The sequence below is a fragment of the Styela clava genome, chromosome 9, assembly GCF_964204865.1.
Source record: "Styela clava chromosome 9, kaStyClav1.hap1.2, whole genome shotgun sequence".
NCBI classification, from domain to species: domain Eukaryota; kingdom Metazoa; phylum Chordata; class Ascidiacea; order Stolidobranchia; family Styelidae; genus Styela; species Styela clava.
The window spans coordinates 4,363,019-4,385,873 of NC_135258.1; positions in this window are offsets into that span (position 1 = coordinate 4,363,019).

The window sequence follows — 22,855 nt, forward strand, 5'->3', positions numbered from 1 at the left end:
AAAATGTGGAAGCAAAAGTTCATCATGGATGCTTGTTTGAGACCTGCCAGGTGCAAATTCTTCTTGTAGATCTCGGAATAGTAAACCTTAACACAAAGTTTTCTTTGATGAGTGTTTAATTTCAGTTAGCAATAGGGCAGTACCTCTAAAACCCCTTACTATAAGAAAACGTTTTCAAACATAGGAAAAAAAATATAACTAAAAGGTTGGGAACCACAGCTATAAGTTAAAATAAAATGAAAAAAAAATATAGCAAACTTCACGACGCGCAGATTAGAAATAGCAGTTAAATTATAATGTATATGTCAATGGCCCGATCCCCAGCACATCTAGTTGACCATCAAAATACCCATGTATTTACATTTCAATCAATTCTTTTTACCTTTTACATTCGGTGGAGCCATGTATTTATGAGAGAGAACCTCGTTTATCATTGGACGTTTACGAGGAACAAACTGCAGCATCCATTCCAGTAAATCTTTTGCAACTTCTGCTTCTGGAACCAAAAGTCCATCTAGGTCCAGGTTTTTATGGATTTTCATGAAATGATTCCATAGATCCCTTTCGTCACCAAAGGGATGTTTACCGTCACTCCATATATAGTAAACAATGACAGCCAGTGAATATATGTCTGTTTTTTGAGAAGTTGGAAATCCAGGCACAAATGATTCAGGGGGTCTGTAACCGTCAGTACCGAGACCTTTTCGGGTGTAAACTGTTTGTGTCTTTGACTTGATGACTTCACTTATGCCAAAATCTCCAATTTTGACAACTTTTTGATCCAGGGATAAAAATACATTGTCGGCCTTAAGATCTTTGTGCACCACAAGTTTATCATGAATGTATAAAATTCCAGCAAATAACTGTTTTGCAAAATCAAGTGCAAGCTCAGGATCAAATGGGATTTCGGCTTTCTTTCGATTTTCCACAAAACCTCTCAAGTTATCTTGGTTACATTTGTCCATTGCAATGTACATATATTTCATTGGACCTTGTTGGTATTCGTCTGAATGAATCACAGAGACTACATGAGTGTGAGGGTTCAGAAGGTTAAGAATTTTTGCCTCTTCCACACTTTGTTTGTTGTATTGAACAAATTTTATTGCAATCGGACGAGTTCCATAAGTTGCACTTGATATTTGTCCTTCATATACGTCACCATGGTTTGAAATTTTCTTGTTCCGAAACATTAAAACAGTTTCGGATAGATTGATCGATTCTGTAAAGTGAGAATAAATATAGAAAATCAAAATGTTTCAATGTATTTATGATATAAAATAAGTTAATGCCAAAAAGGCGAACCAGTTAAAATTTGAGAGATTAAAAATATTTTCAGATGCTGGCTACTCTTTAACCTCACTAACCAAGTAGCTGGAAGCAATACTGATCAAGAGGTTGCTGGTTTAAAAGAAAACACGACAATCAACATAAATTAAAATACAAGACATCGGTTAAAATACAGGACATAGAGGCTCGGTGGTGTAGTGCATTGTGCTAATCGTTAGGAATATGTTTGCCACCGCATCCATGATTCCCCTGCGGGGGTTTGAATTCCGTTGGGGATAATTATGTACGAGAAGATTGCTGGACTCTTAGCCGCAGTGGTCGGTTACCAGGTTACCCATTTCTCCTCCATCAAGTCCATGCATTTGAAATTAAATATTTGACTACTAATCCCATGCCCATCATGGGCTGGTAACCGGACGAGAGGCTGTTGTTGGCCACATGATTAAGTCGTCTTATTAACTTTCGTTTCCCGGGGGTAAATGTGTAAATTTTAAACAAACCAACCTTCACTATCTTTGGCTTCAGGTTCTTTGTTTTCCTCCATTTTCAGTTTTCTCTTGAGATTTGTTAATTCTACAGTTTGGTCAGTTCATGCCAAGATAAATTAAACCAAACTATTGAATGAAAATACGTTGAATGAAACAATCAAACCAAAACCTAAAACATCATTAGCCGTATTTGAAAATAAGAAATAAATATATAGGGTTCATTCCTTGGAATCGAATTGAGATATAGGCAGTGCTATACATATTCCCAACGGGCTCTATTCATTAACTTTTTTTCTTCCTTTTATAACTTCCCTCCCCCCTATAAAGCTCTGATTAATTATGCCTTGTTCTATGCTATAACTCAAAACGCTGAACCTAAAAAAATTTCTTATAAAAGCTTACTTGCAACATACTGTATGCATTTTTTGAATATTTATGTCGAAACTTCATAAATTGATGCCTGGTTGTATAGTTCCTTATTGGGAGCAAAAATTAAAAAAATATCGTCCAAAAGTATTATTCCTCACCTATGATTTTGACGGTAAAACGATAGAACAGTTATAACGGTAGAATATTTAGGGAAAACGCTTCGCATTCGCTATTGTATGTTTGAATGGTTTATCAAGGCTTTGGATGAAAACTTAGATGCCAAAATTAACTGTTAACTGAACTAAGACCATTTTTCAAACTCATTATAGAACTAAAATGAGGAAAATTGGAATAAAATCATGGCCTAACCCTAACCTGGTACACGTACTACGTTCTGGTGTCTACTATCTTGGTTCACATACTTCGATAGTACCTAAACGTTTCATCTTAATTAATGCGCCTAAATTCTTTTTCAATATCGAGTCTAGATGCAAATAGAGAGACAATCAACGCAAATTCATCGCCAACGCTCAGCAAAGCAATAGCTTCTCGCGTTCTCAAAGTTATGGCCTTAAAGTTCTATTCTATTTTCAACGTGGAAACTATATAATGCAAATAACTAGCTACTCTTAAAAGCGACTCCACAAAATAATTAGAATATATTTGAGATTTTTCTGAAATTGAAGTCAATTGTAAAAGTGCGACACGTTCGACAAAACTCACCTTGAAAATTCATAGATTTACGGGGTGTCCACGAAGTATTAATTAAAATATTTCAAGTTTGAAAAGGTATTTATCGATACCATACGTACTTGTTCGACCGCTGCAAGTTTTTTAAACGAAGTGAAAAGCTTGGATAAACACTGATTAAACAAACGTGGTTCAGATATATTAAGAAAAGACCTCATAATGAAATTAAAAAGGGAATTTTCGGACACCATGTATAATATGATAGACCGCAAGATTTTGAATTTTGGAAAAGACTTGTACACTGTATTTTTTTTCGTGGTGACTTACTTTACTAAATCCTAAATATTTCCAACTACTTCTGATTATCATAATTGTAAGCACCGATATGACGCTCACTATTCCACACTATATTTTTACCGGCAATACATTATGAGTTATGAAAGGATTTACGTGCGACCCTAAATACGCGGCTCTGTAGCTGCCAGCGATTGAATGACCTATTCTGAAAAGGAGGTTGTAACTCGATCGTCTAGTCAGAATTAATTAGTGTATTTACTGTGATTTTAGTGTGATATCGATACCAGAATACCGAGTAATGGTTGTGTTCCAGAAGAGCGCAGGACAACGATGCTTCGTTTACACCATTGATATCCTAATCGAGCATAATTTTGTAGTCGTTGGTCTTCAAATTTATCCCGGAACAAGACCGCACTATCTGATGAAAATTACTGGTATATACAATGTTCAAGTTTTTAAAGACAATTTTACTTCGAGTTCCACTCTTTTCACGGAGCTTTATCGCCAATTTAGTACCTACACCAAAGTAGCTGGATTTTAACAAGTATGTTTATCCGAGATATCAGGGAGACGCCTTAAGCAAAAAATACAAATAAAATCATGAAACATAGCTCACGGGCATACTACAATCCAAAAACAGTTGGATCAGGCACACCGCATGAAGTCGGCGTTAACAGTTCCAATACAACAATGGAGTACACACATAGATCGACGGCAACCTAGGTAGGTTTAAATAAGGGCCGGATTTAGACGACAAAGCTATGCTAATTGCGAGGCCCCTCTAAAATGGACGTATTGTCGGCCATGGCCACGGGAAGATTCTTCCTATACTTTATCATTGAAAAGTTTTCAAAGCTGTCTTCGAGATTGTTTTGGGGAACTGGCGCTTACAAACTGACAAATGTTACATAGCAAGTGCGTTTTTAATTGGGTGAATTACTAAATTTTAGCTACAGGCATAAATCATCATGGTTCCAGAAAACCCGACATCATAATACTCGTTTTTAGTGAGAACTGGCATAGTAAAAATTATATATAATATTGCGTTTCAATAAAAATACATTATTACGGATTAAATTAGTACACTTTGTTTTTAAGGTTGAAGGAATATATAGTCATATACTGGCATATTGCTCCCGAATAGCGAATCTCGATGCCAACTGGGGGGATGGCTAGTTTTATTTAAACAACTCACACTAATCGCATATATTCGACATATCTTTGGATTCGCGTTTCCGAAAGTTACGATTTCATTTCGAAGTGATATATTATTCTCAACGTAGAAACTACGTAACGCAAATAAATTGCTAATCTTATAAAGCGACTCAACACATAAATTGTTAAGAATAATTTTAAAATTTTTCTGAAATGGAGGTCTATGGTGGCCCATCGTTGTCACGCGTAAAATTGGAAAAAAAAATTTAAAAATAATATAAAAAACTGAAAATAAAATCATCCCTTGATTTATTTTAAAAGACTATCCGTATCTCCCATTCGTTTCATGAGTGATTGCATGGGTACCGTTACGGTCAGACGCAAAGCGACTATAACCCCTTTGGTCAGACGGTAGCGGCATCGCACGAGTGTCCGGACAACTGAGCAGTTAAGCAGCATTCTCTAATTCAATTACCTTCTACACGTAAAAACAAATTTTCCGAATTTTCGTTTTCAATTCTATATTCTTTTAACATTATTATAAATATATTACTTCTGGTTGAACTTGTAGCATGGAAAATTTATAAAACATTTTCATATTTAATTTATTGGATATTGCTCAAGAAAATCAGTAGTGAGTTAGAAACCCAGAGAACACATTTGTGCGCGTAGGATTATTCCTGACAACGTTGGTCCCAAGCAGCAGCAAATTTTCTCAAATTAAAAACGCGTGACAACGATGGGCCACGATGCGGACCATCGTTGTCAACCTTTTTATTTTCTTTTTATTCGAGTTTTTTTTTTCAATTTTTTTTTTTTTTTTTTTCTTTATTTCGATTTTATTTTATTTTCGTTTTTATTTTTCATTTTTTTTTTAATTTTTTTTTCATGTTTTTTCACCTCTATTTTTTTTTATTTTGCTTTTATTTTCAGTGTTTTTTATTTTTTTTTTCCAATTTTACGCGTGACAACGATGGGCCACCATAGCGGTCAATTCTAAAAGAGCTAATTACATTCGACAAAACTCAACTTAAACAGTCTTATTTTTATATAACATGATGTTCGACAGCAATACATTTCGTTAGGACTACACTGTATTTCTTTCCGGGTGTGTTACTTCACTAAATCTTACTATTTCCCACTACTTCTAATTTCTACAATAGTGAGCAGCAGACACCACGAGTGTTTACTCGACACTGTGTTTCCTGAGGATGATTGTTTATGCGTTATGAAAGGAATTACATATGAACCTAAAAACATGGCTCAGCTTTCAAAGCTTGAATACACCATATCGAAAAGGGGGGTCGTAACTCGACCTTCCGTTCAAAATAAATTGTTAAATTTACTGTGATTGTAGTGTGATATCGATGCCAGGATACCAAGTAATAGGTATTTTCCAGAAAAAATTTGATGCGCAGGACAACGATGCCTTATATACAGCATTCATACCCTAATCGAAAATGATTTTTGAGTTGTTTGGCCTTTAAGTTTATTCCGGTACAAGACCGCACTATTTGATGAAAATTATTGGTGGGTACAAACAATGTTTCAACACCTCATACCGATCGTTTGCAGAGCGCTATTGTGTATTAAAGTAACACGGCGTCCTTTTGTTATGGGTATTGTTTTTAGCGCTTTATGAGAAAAGTATACTGTTATATTAGAGCCCTCCCTACATAGGCGTAGCCAGAGGGGCCATGGCCCCCCCCCAAAATTTTCAAGAATTCCATTCCTAATCCACCAGTTTTGTGGCATCTTGTCTCGTCACGCTTGCTGATTGTCATTGTTACGTCACAAATACTTGACCGTTCGCTCTTATGAGCAGTATGGGAAAGACTGTTTCGCAAGCTTTCGGTCAGTTACTCGGTCTTGATTTGTTCTCGCCGGATTTTTATTCGAAACGCTTGGATTTTGATGACCAAATTACTTCGATGGCTAAATTTAAACAGGCGAAATTAGATAGTTTTTTCCAGCGAAATAAAGACTCGCTTTCCTCAAATACATCAATAAGCGCTTCTCAGGCTGTGGATGCACCGGTTACGTCAGTTACGTCTATCACTTCTATTCCCGAAGATGAACTAATAATCAACGAAGGGAAAACAAACGATCTTGGATTTATTCTTAAGAAACATACACAGCTTACCGATGCGGAGAGATACAGGCTTCTAACTTCGGATGGTCCGAAAAACTTGACGATTCTGGATACTGTTAGACAAAGTCGTCGTAAATTTCTCAAAAAATTGCGTGACGATAACAGATTTTGCAGTTGGTTAGTTTACACCCAACTCTCTGATGGGGGTGGTTTGTGTAAGATATGCATAGTCATGCAAGCGCGTTTGAAGCATGGAACTCTCAGGGACACTGCCTTTGTTACAAGACCATGCATTGACTACAAAAAATTTATGGAAAAGGCTGTAGCACATCGAGACACAAATTACCACCGAGAATCAAATATAGCTGCGAAAAATTTTGTCAAAAGCATGGAAACTGGTCAAAATGTGCGTGCAAACATGGAGGCCCAATATGCTACGCAAACAAAAGAAAACAGACGAATAATGACTTCCATTGTCAAGACTGTCATGTTCTGTGCTTCAGGTGACATACCCTTGCGCGGATATTCCGGCGATAGTGGAAATTTTGTGAACCTTCTTCTATTTCTATCGACGCAGGGGATGAAGATTTGAAAAGGCATTTCGCTCGAATGGCCGGAAACGCTAAGTATACAAGCCCGATGATACAAAATGAAATTCTCAAGGTAGCAAGCAACATGATAGTGCAAGATATCGTTATGGAGGCTAATAAATCGTTTGTGTAAGTAATACCCGACGAATCATGTGATATTTCTGGGAAAGAACAACTAAGCATCGTTTTGAGGTATGTGAAAGGTGGTGAAGTGTGCGAGCGCTTCACAGGATTAGTGGAAATGGATTCTGTTTTTGCCGAATCAATTTCCTCAAATATTTTGACCCACCTCTCTGGTATAGGAGTGAATTTGCAAAAACTTGTGGGGCAAGGCTATGATGGTGCAACGACAATGGCAGGTCACGTCAGCGGTGTGCAAAAACGCATTTGTGATTAATACCCGCGCGCAATATTTGTGCATCGCGCTTCTCATTGTTTGAATTTGGTCATAAATGACCAAAGTAAAGTTGCAATCATCAGAAGCACCTGTGATATCATTCGTGAGACTATTCGTTTTTTCAGGGAGAGCCCTAAAAGGCGCGCGGGTTTAGGAATTAACATCCCTTTGTTCTGCCCCACCAGATGGTCTGAGAAGTACAAGAGCATCCGAATCTTCAAATGCAACTTCAAACGAGTACTTGAGGCTCTTGATTCTTTGGCGAGAGATGCTAACAGTGAGACGTGGGCGAAGGCTTTTTCTCTGAAATCTGCTCTAGAAAAGTCGTCGGTTATCTACGCCGTATGTTTGATTGGTCGATATTCGGCACTAATGGAGCCACTAGCGCGCGCACTTCAGGCGGTCGGAGTCAGTGTGCCGTCAGTAAAGAACCTCACATCCTCTCTTCAGAGCGTTATCGCTGAAGAACGCAATGACTCTGAAATCGCATTGAATATTTACAAAGGAGCTTGTGAAATAGCTGGCTTGAAAGAGTTGACAATACCCAGGGTAGTCGAAGTACAAGTGTATCGCGACAATGTCTGTGCTGATTCAGCATCCCAGTATTTTAAACGTTCCGTATATCTCCCATACGTCGACGGCTTGAGCTGCTCTATTCGGGAACGCTTCATTGACAACCCATAATTTTTTTCATTGCTATCAATTCTTCCACCGAACAAACCAGTTCACGTGGATGAGGTAGAGCGTCTGTATTTATTGGATAACCTCCAGAATGAAGTGAGACTGTGGAGAACTTCTTTAAGTTCCGACGTTAACGACGAATGTTTGGAGGGGCTTCTTCTGAGCGCTCGAGATTATCCAAGCGTGTACACCGCAATACAGATCGTTATGACGCTACCAGCAACCACCGTTGAGGCTGAGCGGTCTTTGTCCTGCATGAAACAGGTAAAGACATGGCTGTGCTCATCAATGACGTCCAATCGACTTTCGGATTTGTGTGTGCTTCACTGTCACCGTGAAATGGTCACCGAGGAGAAAATTAATCGAGTTGTGTCGAGCATAGTTAGCGGGAAGCGAAGGATGGACTTTTAATCGGGGCGATGTATTTTACTTATTCAAATTGCGTTGTTAATATTTGTTGTTTCAAATAAAAAAATGTTTATTAATGGATTTTGTATTCACAAAAATCCAGCTGAGTAATTGAATCAGTTTGCTTGTTGACCAACTGTTGTTGTTTTGCGCTTGTGTTTTAAACCCAATATAATTTCTAAAATTTTCAAATTTGGCCCCCCCCCCAAAATTTTGGGCTGGCTACGCCACTGCCTCCCTATTTTAAAATTACAAGCCCATCTGCCTGTCTTATGTAGGATTTAGTTTTTGTATTAATTTAAAACAAAACAGCCTGTTTTAAATGAGGTTTTTCTGTATCTTTTGTATTCTTTATTGAAACGCCCCTTACATCGCAAAGACACTATGCCATAATGTTGCGTTGTGGCAGCCGCACACGTTGCCGGTATAATACTTTGAAAAATGTAAGGAAATTTTACCTCGATTTTTCCATTTCACCTGGTTTTATTGCTAATTTAGTACCTCAACCAAAGTCACAAAATTTTAACCGGAATGTTTTTCCGAGATATCAGAAAGACGCTTCAATTGAAAAAGACCAGAAAAATAGCTAACGGGCCTACTACAATCCTAAAGCAGCTGGATCAGGGACCCACCCACCGCCTAAATCTAGCATAACAAGTGCGAATTTAATAATGGATAATATATTGAATCAGCGGCAACCTACGTAAATTTGAATCAGGGCCGGATTTAGACAATGAGACGACCCCTAGTAAACTCTGCTTATTGTGAGGCCCCTCTGTATTCTTTCTATACTTTATCATTGCAGATATTTGGTTTTACTATTCGCCCTTTTCTATTTTCGAAATGATACGTCAGTATAAATGTGGTACATACTATATTTATCGTGTTTATACTTAACCTATATCCGCTTTGGTGCCCCCAAAGTATATGCACCAAGATGGAGCACAAACTGAACCTATTATGTGTATTAGGTTAGGAATTTGTTAAAATTAAATGAAATTTATTTTGCGATAAATAAAATAAATGGTTCTCCCTTCATTAGACACTGGGTAATGTTGTTTACATTTCTAACCCTGTAATATCGGCGTAAAAGATTTAACGAAAGTTTTCGGTGACGTCATATACACCTGCAATATCTTCGATATAACTTGAATAATCAACCATCAGGAAAATCCTATTGGTTTTCGAACTTTGACGGAAGCATCGTAAGGCATATGATTGATTTTGTTAAATTAATTTTTCGAATTCGTTGGTTGAGAAAATCTATTTTTACTACACATATTCATTGCACCTATAGCTTTCCCGGTTCTATTAGATATATTTGGCGAAGAGAAGGAAATGGTCAACCTATCTTGTATATTTATTTTCAACTGCTAAGTTTCACCCAAGTTGGTAATGAACAATTCTAATATTGGCGATATCAGATCAGCTTTACTAAATTTTTTTCATAAATAGCGGGATCGTGGAGATGAATCAAGAATAATAAAACAGTTTTACAAGCGGGGTATCCACATTTTGCTCCAAGTAAAGATGTGGAAATGCAGATATAGGCCTATTTAAATAATATAAACATAAGAAACAGTACAATACACTTATAGTAACGCTTCGACTGTAGCCATAGGTGAAATGTAGAACCACATTTATTTCAAATCTTCGCACAGCAAGGCAATATACAAGTAGTGGCATGTCGTTTCTAAAATAGCGAGAGCTGCAGTATAGCATTACACTTCTCCCGTAAAGAGTCATAAAGCGTTTCACCTTTTCGCTCAAAACAACACACAAGACAAACAAACGCAAGGTTATTATTTATTTGCCTTATTACCTCATAAGCGCTCAACAAACGATCGGTACGAAGCACTGATACGTTCGTTGTCTGTACACGCCGATAATTTCTATCACATAATACGGTCTTGTTGTTTTGAGGTAAATTGTATGTACAATCAACTTTAAAATTATCCTCAATTAGGATATGTTTATTCAGACAAATTCATTTTCATCCGACATACGAAGCAATGCTGCTGGAAATTCACTATCATTTGGTATCCTGGTATAGATTTCCCACTACAATCACAGTAAATTAACCAGTTATTTTGACCGAAAGTTTAATCTACAACTTCTCCTCTCCGCTTATGTTTATTCCGAGATACTGGGCTGCGTATTTAGACGTAAATCCTACCGTAACGCATAATTGCAGTCTTTATGAAACATATTGAGGAGTAAACACGCGTAATATCGCTGCTTACTAGTAATATTGTCAGGAGCAATGGGGGACATGGGATTTTGCTATAAGTTATTCGAATATATTTACACCAGGATTGAAATACAGTGAAGTTTCTTTAAAAATGCATGGCTGCGCCCTCTCGTGTTGCATAATTAATAAGTAATAAATGTGTTACCTAGAGCCTAAGAACTTATATTAAAATTTATTTCAAAACAAGAAAAACTGGGACTATTCTTCATGAGGTGTTTAGACTATTGCTCTGAACAAAGAAGAAGAAATGAGTAGAATATGCAGGTTTAGCAATGCAAGGGGCACTGACCAATTTATTACGCGCTTTATTATTGCTCTGAACGAAGCTGGGATATGAAAGCGAGAACAGGAACTCAATAATTTGAGCACACATTGAATTTACAAAACCCCATCTAAATCTGTATAGCGAAATTCAGTTTTTAACCTTTTATATCGTTCCTACTTTCCTAAGACGGCTAGTAAAATTTCAACATTTTGTTTTGACTTATTTTCTTAATGAAATGTTTTTCAATAGTTTGGTTTCATTATCTTGGCTTGAATTGACAAGCTGTAGAATTAACACATTTAAGAGGAATCCGAAAATAGAGAACCTACAAACCCTGTTGAGACCGCCGACTTATCGATCTAGCGGCGTGTACCCTTAGCTTCGATTCAATAGCGACACCGCGTGTCCCGTCACCTATTAATCAAGAACTCGCTAACTATACGACATAATTCATCCGAAATCAATAGGCTATGGTCCGAGGTATGATAAATGCACACGCAAGATTTGGAGCAGATTCAAACTCCCCTTTGTGAAATATCGCGTTGTATCTAACAGACAGACAGAGAGCCAAACAGACAAATACCTATCAACATACTAACCGATATGTACCTGTGAAAATTAAAAAAAAATAGCGAGGGTCGTAATATAGCGATATATTTTTCTCGCCGAGTCATAAAGCGTTTCACGAATTCGCTTGAAACAACACCCACGACAAACAAAAGCGAGTTTTTTTTTTATTTGCATTATTACCTCAAACAAACAATCGGTACGAAGCACTGATACGTTGTCTGTAATATTTACCCCAGGAAAGAAATACAGTGAATTTTCTTTAAAAATGCATGGTTGTGCACTCTCGTGTTGCATTACTAATAAGTATCAAAAATTGTTACCGAGAGCCTAACAGCTTATTTCAAAATTTATTTTAGAACATGCTAAATTGGAAATATTCTTTATGAGGTGTTTTAGAATTGTTAGAAGAAAGAAACAGACATGATTAGAATATGTAGATTTAGCGATGGAAGAGGCACTGAGCAATTTATTACGCACTTTATTGAAGCTCAGAACATGCCGAAATAAGGAAGCGAGCACATTATAAATTTATATAAAACTATGACTGAATCTGTAGAGCAATAGCCAATATCAATAATCTTGATTCTTACCACCTTTAGGAAGACGGCTAGTAAAATTTAACCTTAGTTTTGACTTATTTCTTAAGAAAATTATTTTTTAATAGTTTGGTTTAATTTATCTTGAATTGACCAAGCTGTAGAACCATAAAATTTGAGTGAAATCTGAAAATAGAGGGAAAAAAAGAACTTACGAACCCTGTTAAATCAGCATTGTTATGTAAGCGTGCCACTTTTCTGATTCTATGTATTCCCCTGAAATCGTGAGATTTATGTTCCACACTCATTTTCATAATTGTGTTTTTTTGCGACCCCTAAAACTTGTTTAGCAACCCCTTTCCCTGCGGTATCGCGACCCCCAGTGTGGGAAGATATTTTTGTCTGCCGTTGACGGAAGCATCGTAAGGCATACGATGGATTTTGTGGAAAATATTTTTGAATTCATTGGTCAAAGAAATCTATATTTACAACACGTATTCATTACACTTATAACTTTCCCTGTTCAGTTAGATATATTTGGCGCAGAGATGGAAAGGGTTAACCGATCTTGTATATTTAATTTCAAGCACTGAGTTTCACCAAGTTATTATTAAACAATTCAAATAATGGCGAAATCAAGTAGCTTTACTAAATTTTTTTCATAAATAGCGGACTCGTGGAGATGAATCAAGAATAATAAAACAGTTTCACAAGGGGGTATCCACATTTTGCTCCGAATAAGGCTGAGGAAAAGCATATATATACTTATAACATTAACATAAATATGAGAAACAGTACAATACACTTATAGTAACGTTTCGACTCTAGCCATAGGTAAAATGTGAAACAACATTTATTTCATGTCTTCTCATAGCAAGACAAAACACAGACATATGGGCTCGTAAATTAAAAAATTGGCGAGGGCCGTAGTATAGCAATACACTTTTCTCATAATGAGTTATATAGCGTTCTACGCACTCGCTCAAAACAACACCAAAAACAAACAAACGCGAGGTTCTTTTTATTTGCATTATTACCTCATAAGCGCTCAACAAACGATTGGTACGAAGCACTGCTACGTTGTCTGTACACGCCAGTAATCTCACTACATAATACGGTCTTGTTGTTTTGATACTTGAGCAGTTTAAAAATTTTCTCAATTAGGATATGATCATTCAAAATAATTCATCGGACATACAAAGCAATGTTGCTGGAACTTCGCTATCACTTTGTATTCTGGTATAGATTTCCCACTACAATCACAGTAAATTAACCAAGTTATTTTGCCCGAAAGTTTAATCTATAACTTCTCCTCTCCGCTAATGATTATTTTGAGATTCTCGTGTTTCATAATAAATAAGTATTAAAAATTGTTTTCTAGAACCTATTAGCTCGTTCCAAAATTTATCTCGGAACACGCAAAAATCGGAATATTCTTCATGAGGTGTTTTAAGACTTTTGCTGTGACCAAAGAAACATACATGAGTAGAATATGTAGGTTCAGAGCTGGAAGGGCCAATTTATTATGCGCTTCAATATAGCTTAGAACAAGGCCGTGAAAGGAAGCAAAAACAGGAACTCAATGAATCGACCAATTAAGAATTTATATAACACTATAACTAAATATGTAAAGCAAAGTCAGTTTCGAACCTTTTATATCGTTCTTACTTTTCTAAGACGTCTAGTAAAATTCCAAATTTTGTCTCGACTTATTTCTTAAGAAACATTTCTTCCAGTAGTTTAGTTTAATGGTTGGAACTGACCAAACAGTAGAATGAACAAATTTGAGAGAAATCTGAAAATGGGGGGATATAAAGAACCTTTAACACCTAAAGGATGTCTGTTCACAACAATAGTTTTCATTACATAATACGTTCTTTTTGCAAGTAAATTGAAAAATCAATAAAAACTTATTCTTTATTAGGATATGATTATTCAAACCATATTCATTTCCATCCTTGGAACTTCGCCATTACTTGGTATCCTGGTATCGATATCACACTACAATCACAGTAAATTTACCAATTCGTTTTGCCAAAAAGTTTAATCTATAACTTTTTTCTTCTCCGCTTATGTTTATTCTGTGATACTGGGCTGTGTATTTAGATTCATACGTAAATCCTACCGTAACGCATAATTACAGTCGTTATTTGCAGTTATTTTGCAGAAAAAAATTATTTTGCAGAAAAAAGCATTATAAAGATAAATAATATAATTCATTAGAATTCTATTTTCTTATAACGAATTTTGACAACTAGGTGCATATTGGCTGTGAGAATACCCCAATTTCTAAAATGTTGCAGGGTTAGGTTCGAGTTGTATAATAAACTTGAGTTAACCCTCTTTATCGGTAAAAAATCAAATCTCGTGCTTCTTGGATAGAATAAATTGCTATTAGGATTCGAAATTGGTAATATTTATTTTTCTATATCTAATTTTTACGAATAGGGGCATATTGACTGTGGGAATATTCCGGTTTTTAAAATTTTGCAGGGTTAGATTCGAGCTATATGAAAAACTTGAGGTGACCCTCTCTAATGTTAAATAATTAAATCTTGCGCCTCTTGAGCGGAATGAGTTTCTATTGGAATTTGAAAAGTGGTAATATTTACCCCATTTCATATATCTAATTTTTACGAATAGGGGCATATTGACTGTGAGAATACCCTAATTTATAAAATTTTGCAGGGTTAGGTACCAGGTATATAAATAACTTGAGGTAACCCTTTTTATTGTTAAATAATTAAATCTCGTGCCTTTTGGGCAAAATGACTTGCTATTAAGATTTGAATAATGGTAATTTTACCACTTTTTGGCATACGTAATTTTAACGATCAGGGGCATATTGGCTGTGAGAATACCCCAATTTCTAAAATTTTGCAGGGATAGGTTTGAAGTGTATGAAAAAGCTAAAAATAACCCTATTTAATATGAAATATTTTAATCGCACGCCTCTTGGGCGGGAGGATTTGAAAAATGGTGATTTTACCTTTTTTATGACATACGTAATTTTACTATTAAGGGCAATATTGGCTGTGAGAATACCGCAATTTCTGAAAGTTTGAAGGGTTAGTTTCGAATTGTGTAAATAATTCAATGTAACCCTCTTCATTAATAACTAGTCAAATCTCGCTTCCCTAGAGCGGAAGGACTTGCTATTAGGCTTTGAAAAAGGGATTTCTTGCTTTTTTTAATATATGTAATTTTAACAATTAACGCCATGTTCGCTTTGTGAATACCCTAGAATCTGAAATGAGGAAGGCCCAGTTTCTAGTCTTGTGAAAAACTTCATGTAACCTTCTTCATTAGTGAAAATTACCCCTTTCTTAAGGCGGAACGCCGGCTCCCCATTTTTTAATCTTGTGTTCCATCTAACCTGCTTTGTTGTACTGTACAAGAAAATTGCTCATCTTCTTGTTTCGGAGGAAGTTAAATAAAATTCGTTTTATTTTTTTTTTGTTTTTTCATACTCCATCAAGCAGTTCATGGTTATTTTTTTCTTTGTAGATGTTAATTTTCCCTAAATGATGAATAAATTTCTTTTAATCTTATTCTAACTTTGTTAAATCTGCATTTTTCGGGTGTACATTCTGACACGACTTCATTTCTGCTGTAAATATGTACCTTTCCGCTTCGCTGCACACAAAGGTCAAATTGCTACTAGCTTCACAGTGGTCTATCTAAATATGTAGAGCAAAAGCCAGTTTTACCCAAACATACCATCCCATCTTTTCTATGGGGGCTAGTGAAATTTTACCTTTTGAGTTTTTTTTTCTTCTAGTAGTTGGGTTTAATTTACTTTGGTTTAAATTGTCAAATTGGAGGAAAATCTGAATATGGAGGAAAATGAAAAAACTGAAGATGAAAATAGCGAAGGTATGTTTGTATTTTCATTTCATGTTTGCAATTGCCTCGTGTAGATTTAAACCAGCAACATTTCGATCTGTATTGACTGTTTCCATATACTTAGTTAATGAGATTTAGGAGTAGTTATCATCTGGCAATATTTTAAATCTCTCAAATTTTATCCGATTCACCTTTTGTCATTGGTTTATTTTATATCATAAATATTTCAAATCTTTTTAATTTTCTATATTTATTCTCACTTTTCAGATACGATCAACCTCTCCGATTCTATTTTGTTGTTTCGGGATAGAAAAATTTCAAACCATGGTGACGTATATGAAGGACAAATATCAAGTGCAACTTATGGAACTCGTCTGATTGCAATAAAATTTGTTGAATACAACAAACAAAGTGTGGAGGAGGCAAAAATTCTTCTCTTACTGAACCCTCACACTCATGTAGTCTCTGTGATTCATTCAGACGAATACCAACAAGGTCCAATGAAATATATGTACATTGCAATGGACAAATGTAACCAAGATAACTTGAGAGGTTTTGTCGAAAATCGAAAGAAAGCTGAAATCCCATTTGATCCTGAACTTGCACTTGATTTTGCCAAACAGTTATTTGCTGGAATTTTATACATTCATGAAACACTTGTGGTGCACAAAGATCTCAAGCCTGATAATGTGTTTTTATCCTTGGATCAAAAAGTTGTCAAAATTGGTGATTTTGGAATAAGCGAAGTCATCGAGTCAAAGACACAAACAGTTTACACCAGAAAAGGCCTCGGTACTGACGGCTACAGACCCCCTGAATCATTTGTGGCTGGATTTCCAACTTCTCAAAAAACTGACATATATTCACTGGCTGTCATTGTTTACTATGTATGGAGTGACGGTAAACATCCCTTTGGCAACGAAAGGGATCTATGGAATCATTTCATGAAAAACCATAAAAACTTGAACCTGGATGGACTTTTAGTCCCAAATTCAGAAATTGCAAAAGATTTACTGGAATGGATGCTGCAGTTTGTTCCTCGTAAACGTCCAATAATAGACGAGGTTCTTTCTCATAAGTATATGTCTCCACCAAATGTAAAAGGTAGGAATAAAATTTGATCATGATCAAAATACTTTGGCATGTTGATAATAAACCTCAGTCTTTCAAAACCCATCCTACGCGCAAAATATAAAAGTGGCATAAACAAAGCGATTTTAACATGAGCTCTTATGGGGAATGTGATCACCAGAGCAGAAATTTGCATTTTTTTTTTATTTTCTAGATACCTCTCAATGTAGACGTGGGCAGTTTTGAGGATAGAATATTTTTTACATTTTTTCGATATTTTTATCATGATAAACATGGTCAAGATTTTTGATAATCGTTCATTGAAATTTTAATGAGAGCGGTGTTTCGGATGACGTCATTCTCACTATACCATGGCATTCTGCCAACGCGTTGTGGTCTGTGAAATATGCGCTCCAACTGCTCGTGTTTCTTGGTACAGTATGTGATACCAGAATACTGGGACCTCAATATACCGTGTTCGGCGTTTAAAGAAAGACCTTTTTGGACACGTAGTGGACATAACGATCGTTTCAATATTATGTTGTTGTTGTTCTTGTTGTTCTTGTTCTTGTTCTTTGACACGTTTTTAAAAAGTCGCTTTTCTCTTCGAATACTGGACCAATTGCTTTGAAATTTTCAGTGGTTAAAGATTAATTTTTTCGCTAGAAGGCTATTACTTTTGTTTATTCTTAAATTTTATATGAATCCTATGAGATATGATATTTCATACAAAATTTCGCGGTATTTATTTTTACTCATGGGAACACTGTTTTACACTTATTTCAAGCGGTTTCGCGATCGATTGTCTTGCTCAGTACCACAGCTACTGTAGGTCGGTACTGGTAAGTTGCCATACAGGTACCGTAACGCAGTGAAATTGACTTATTCCTTCCGCGGTATTACTAATGCTGCAATGCAAGTTTTATAGCCTATCGTATGCGGAACGGAATATCAGACCTACAGGTTCGGTACCGGTAGCTCAGTACGTAAGTACGATACTGGTACTGGTGCCGGTACCGGTGTCTTACCACAATGAAATTACCGTAACTTATTCTTTCACGGTCCTACCAGTGCAGTAATGCAAGCGTTGTAGCACTTGTAGCCTACTATATTTGTTTATTTTGATGAGAGTCTACTGGAAACAACATAAAATTTGAAAGGGAAGAATTGTTCTGTGATCAATTATCTGTCCTAAAGTGTAAACAACATAAAATTTGCAAGGGAACAACTGTTCTGTGATCAATTACCGTATATGGCCTACAGTGTACAGGTAAGATGCTGGCTGACTGCTAACCGGTACTGGTAGCTCAGTACGTAAGTACGATACTGGTACTGGTGCCGGTACCAGTGTCTTACCACAATGAAATTACCCTAACTTATTCTTTCACGGTCCTACCAGTGCAGTAATGCAAGCGTTGTAGCACTTGTAGCCTACTATATTTGTTTATTTTGATGAGAGTCTACTGGAAACAACATAAAATTTGAAAGGGAAGAATTGTTCTGGGATCAATTATCTGTCCTAAAGTGTAAACAACATAAAATTTGCAAGGGAACAACTGTTCTGTGATCAATTACCGTATATGGCCTACAGTGTACAGGTAAGATGCTGCCTGACTGCTAACTCAGTACCGCTTGACACGTTTTTAAAAAGTCGCTTTTCTCTTCGAATACTGGACCAATTGCTTTGAAATTTTTAGTGGTTAAAGATAAAAATTTTCTCCAGAAGGCTATTACTTTTTTTTTCTCTATGACGTCATCAAAATTATGTGACTCTACGTGTCCATATATTTGAGCATAGCTCTCTTGTTATACATGAGAATAATAATAATAAGGGGCATATTCCCCTTATTCCTTATTATTAGTGGAGGTGTTCCGTGGCCGAAAAAGTTAGGGAAACGCTGCCCTTGAGACACCCCTGCCTACACACTCGTTTAAAAAGCCTTACATTACAATTAAAGTTGTGCTTGGATTTACATATTTATCCCGGGGGGAGAGAACAGTCGATACGATTGCCTAATCATATGGCAAACCATGGATTTTCGTTCAGTCTACCAGTGCATGTTGGGCACGGAAGTTGCTAGCCAGTTATTGGACACGTTTAGTGGCCATAACGATCGTTTCAAAATTTTGTTGTTATTGTTGTTGTTATTTGTCTCCGTCTCCATTTTTAAAAAATCGCTTTTCTCTTCGAATACTGGACCAATTGCTTTGAGATTTTTAGTGGTTAAAGATAAAATTTTTCAGAAGGCTATTACTTTTTTTTTCGCTATGACGTCATCAAAATTATTGCCACTGGGTGGCGCTACGTGTCCACATATTTGAGCATAGCTCTCTTGTCTCAGTTAGTAACGTTTAGCCGGAATGGCAGTCTGTTCACTTATACAATCAGGTTGACTTTTCCTTACTGGCTTTCCTTACAGCGAGCGACCTTTCTCCGAAGGCATGCATGTTTTTAATCTACTTAGGATACCGGTACTGTACCGTTATTGAATTAATGCAATAGGTTGAAGATATTTATCTTTGTTTTGTACCAGTATACAACTTACCCTACTGGGACCTATTTGCTAACATATCCGTTATGATTTAGTTTCCACCCACTTGGTACAGGTGGTTTAAAATAAATGACACATCAGCATCTCTTCAGTAGATGGCGTATATATATTGCTAACTGTATAGGTATAAATGCGTAAAACCAGTAAACAAACGCGAGTGAAATGGTATAGAAAAATGGTGCTCCAGAAGTATGCGCACCAAGATGTCGCACAACCTGAATCCTGACCGGTACACACATACTATGTTCAGGTTGTGCGCCATTTTGGTGCTATTCTTCTGGAAGTCCGAGAAAAAAACTGTCAATGTTAAACGCTTCCAGTACCGGTACCCAAGGCGACATTAGCGCTGCAGCAAGCGCGCATATTCCACAGGTTGGCAGAATGTCATGGTCTAGGTGGAGTGACGTCAGTGCCAACACCACGCCTATCAAAATTTTTATGTACGATTACCAAAAAACTTAACCATGTTTATCGTCATAAAACTATCGAAAAAAATCTAAAAATCACGCTATATATATAACTACCCACGTTTACAACGATAGAAAATCACAAAAAATGCATTCTTCTCCTGTTCGAAAACGTTTTCTTGTAGAAAAAGGTCGTTAAGATATTGCTCCATTGCAAACTGGAAGTAAACCAAACTTTTTTCTGTTCAGGTTTACTATTCCGAGATCTACAGGAAGAATCTGCACCTGGCAGCTCTCAGACAAGCGTCCATGATGAACTTTTGCTTCCACATTTTAGGAATGGAAATTTTAAATCAGATTTGCCAACAAAAAAGAAATCTGAAAGGTTTTTATATTTATTTTAAAGTATAAGCTGATTATAATTCATTTGCAATCTTTCTTCCTAAATGGACAGCAGTCACTGTTGGATAAGGAAATAGATAAACATTTATTTGTTTTAGATGCATGAACTTTAAGTGGAGGAAGCTATGACTGAGCGGTGGTTACATGTTACATGCACTACCTTACAGCATTGTGGAGTCAGGGCTGTCCAAAATCGAATAATTTCTTGATTCGAATCGAAGATTTTCGCCGAATCGAACTGATTATTATTGCGCAATCCTAAATCTGTTTATATTATACAATAAATGCCTGCCCTTAGATGTTGTGGTAACGTATGTGCAGTTACATCTGACTTACTTTCAGTGTTATGAAAGGAGATCGCTTGTATGAACTGGTCAAAAATATTGTGAGGACTCCAAAATTTGGGTTTCGAAAACTGTGGAGTGTTATGAGTAAGAATTGCACAATTCAAAAATTGCAATCTCAATTCTAATGGATTCCGTTTTAACAGGACATGTAAAGCCTGTAGATGCTAATTTAATCCTATTCACTAGCCTTAGGTTTTTTCGTGTAATTTTCAGCAAAATGATAACAACCATTAATATACCCATAACTGTTGCTCAAATTCAAAATTGCATTTAACAAATTTGAAGCTAGTTTGATGACAATATTATTTGATGACTATAATATTGTTAGTGTACAACAGCCATCCAAATTCAAGAATTTCATTATTTGTCGAGATATATAGATGGATAATAAAGTATTGCCATCATAAGAAATTACAAATTCCATTGAAAGAAGGTATTGCCATCATAAGGATCCCACAATACCTGTTTCAGCTTTGAGTTGCCTGTACCATGTTCCTATGATAACTAACTCAAGGTATTGCCATCATAAAGATCCCACAATACCTGTTTCAGCTTTGAGTTGCCTGTACCATGTTCCTATGATAACGAACTCAACAGCTCCAAATCGATTTTAATTATAGAACTATCGTTTTCTAAATTGCCTTTTTCTCTTCTCTCTCAAAAACGTCATTACCGATTATAACTTTTAAGTCATGATGACCATGCATGAAATGGCTGAACACGTGCCATTGGGCGGGCTTTAGGAATGATTTGTTTATCACAAAATGAAGACGAGAGAAATATTGGGAAACCAAGTAAGTCGGGAGCGAGAGTAGTCTGAGCTCGAAGCGCCGCCGCTTGCCCAATGAAAAACGTGCTGCAAAGGTTGTTTCCGCTTTATGTACCTACTTTTAGCGATTCGAAAATTAGCCGAAAAACAATTCGAATAATTTGCGATTCGATTGGATTTCGAATATTTGGTTCGCTTGGACAGCCCTAAGAGTCAGCAATTTGTTCGTTCTACTTGAATGTTCCTATTTACACAATCCAATAAAATTGGTTTTTAGCGTGCGAATTATCAAACAAGGGTATATATAGGTCGTAGGAAATCGACCCATATTTTATTTTCGCGGTAGCAAATAGAACCCTTGTCTATTGAGCCAGCCATGTTTTGTAATTGTTTCACAAATTGTGGCTGTCTCACAAATATTTTTCGTGAACAATATATTTTAGATTTACCAAGAATAGTATCCACTGCAGAAGTATTTGTTCGAATGAGGCAATACCAAATCTAAAATAAACATAAATTCAAAATAAGAATCCTGGTCACACTTATCCTTGATTAAGCATGTTGTTATGAATATATATTCTCATTGGTGTATCTAACATGGCTGTTATCATACAGGGATGGACCATAGTAATAGGTAATAAAACTTATTCGTAACAATCAAATAACTTTTCCTACAAAAACTAATCAATCTAATTTTAGTCATTCTTCACAAGTTGCAACATCATTATCAAAGCTTGTTAATAATTTCCACTTTGCAAAATATCTCGAAGCCAAAGAAAAGAATAGAAAGGCAGCTCTGAACTCAAAAAGTAAGAAATGTTTATTTCAACATTCCTTGTATTGAAGCATATTAACTTTTTTTTTTGAATTTGAATTTAACTCAAAAAACTCTATCGGTTAAGAGTTTCATTGTATAAATTAAAAAAATCTGAATTCAGTAAAGTTTAATTCATGAAATTGCGTATTACCGTAAATGTTCGTCGTGCACCGTCAAAAACAAATCTGTGAAAAAGTGTAATATGTCATTTCGTCTACCGACAGTTAATTAGTTGGGTTTGAGCTCATCCTCATAATTAGGTTTTGGTTCCAAATTGCCTGCACATACACTACAGTTATTTGATTCGCTCATTCGATTTATCTGAACACCTAATACGGATACTACATTTTTAACATAAAACAATGAGTGCATGGCATTAATTTTCAAAATATAATGGCATCGCAAACTAAAGGTATTAGTGCTTGGCATTCATATTTCTTCAATTTTTTCTAAATATTATGACTATTGTGCCAAACGAAAAGTGTCTGAACTTTATACTTACTGAGACCATGCTTAAAATTGTCATTTGGCCCCCAGTGTTTATTATAAATTGTTTTTTAATTCAAAT